This window comes from Echinops telfairi, unplaced genomic scaffold, assembly GCF_000313985.2.
Source record: "Echinops telfairi isolate 266 unplaced genomic scaffold, ASM31398v2 ScPeMD7_2291;HRSCAF=2852, whole genome shotgun sequence".
Taxonomy (NCBI): Eukaryota; Metazoa; Chordata; class Mammalia; order Afrosoricida; family Tenrecidae; genus Echinops; species Echinops telfairi.
Genome location: NW_022106189.1, coordinates 3,633,463 through 3,634,695, shown reverse-complemented (window position 1 = coordinate 3,634,695; position 1,233 = coordinate 3,633,463). Strand labels below are relative to the sequence as shown.

The 1,233-nt window shown below is 43.5% G+C and overlaps 1 non-coding gene across 1 annotated transcript; it reads right to left on the bottom strand.

The window, feature by feature from the left end:
- Window positions 1-555: 555 nt before the first annotated feature.
- Window positions 556-699, bottom strand: LOC115870757. The gene has a single exon (XR_004046889.1). It is a non-coding gene; the product is annotated as a small nucleolar RNA SNORA48 (small nucleolar RNA).
- Between the last annotated feature and the right edge of the window lie 534 nt (window positions 700-1,233).

The following is a 1,233-nucleotide window of genomic DNA, read 5'->3' as shown; positions in this document are numbered from 1 at the left end:
TGTATGGATTGTGATAAGAGATGTAAGAACCCCCAATAAAAGTATTAAAAAAAAACTGCATAAAAAATGTGCTGAAAAACTCGGCTTATACCCGAGTATATGACAAAAAAGCCAAGAAAGAACGATTACAAAAAGAGTTTCCTAGTAATATTCCTGTTGCAATATCTAGTAACATTCTTGTTGAAATGCTTTCTTTTCTTCTGTTAAGGGAGTACTTGAGTCGAGGCCCAATGTCCATCTTCAACCTTAATTCTTAACATATAGATATGAGTACATAGTTCTATTCCCCTCTCATTTCCTGTATTTCCTTTTTACTTCCATCTGGTCCCACCATCATGTTCAGCCTGCATTCGGGTTTAGTGATTCCTCACTGTTACATTGCCCTTGATTGAGCCCCACTAGGCATCCTACGACCTTCCTTCCATTGATTTTAGTTCACTTGTTGTTCCCTTATCCCTGGGTTGTTACACCCTCCCCTTCTGTTCTCCTACCTCTCCTTCTCCTGTACCCTCCCCACCACCTGGAACCATTGATTCTGTTCTTTTCTTTTCTTTTAAATGTACCCTAGGCATGAAACAGCTCTGGCCACAATACAGACATCAAGCTAGGATTAACAAGGGACTTCAAATTGGCTCTGTCCCTGACTGATATAAGAGCACCACCACCAAGCAGGTGTCTCTTTGCCCATAGCCAGGGGAAGTCCCGTTCTTTCATCTCTGAATTATTTATCCCATCTATCTTATCTACATAGACGTGTAAATATATTAATAAGTGCAAAATCCAGGCAAAGCCAAATAAAACAACAAAGGAAGTCAAAACCAACAAAGCAATAGCAAAAAAAAACCCCACAAAATAACAATAACAAAAAGAAAGCCACTGACAGAAATGGAAAAGCCTATAAATAATTGAAGGTCTGTTTGTTGGCCTTTAAGAGTGTTTTCTAGTTGAGACTGATGGGGCGGTGCCACACTCTTTCTCCCAAGTCTATTTTTGGTATTCCCCAGGGCTTTCATCAGTCTGCTCCCCCTGCTGCTCTGCTGCATGCCCTCAGTGCCTCGCCCCAGCGTGATGGGGCCAGACCATGCACTATTCCCACACTGTGTCTCCCGCATTGTACCCCACAGCATCATGGTTCAGTGAGGAACACCATGTCCTGTGGTGGAGCTGGCCATACTGTCCTCCTCGTGCGTTGTCTGCTCCCAGCAGGAACATTGGCCTTGGGGCTTGGTGGGC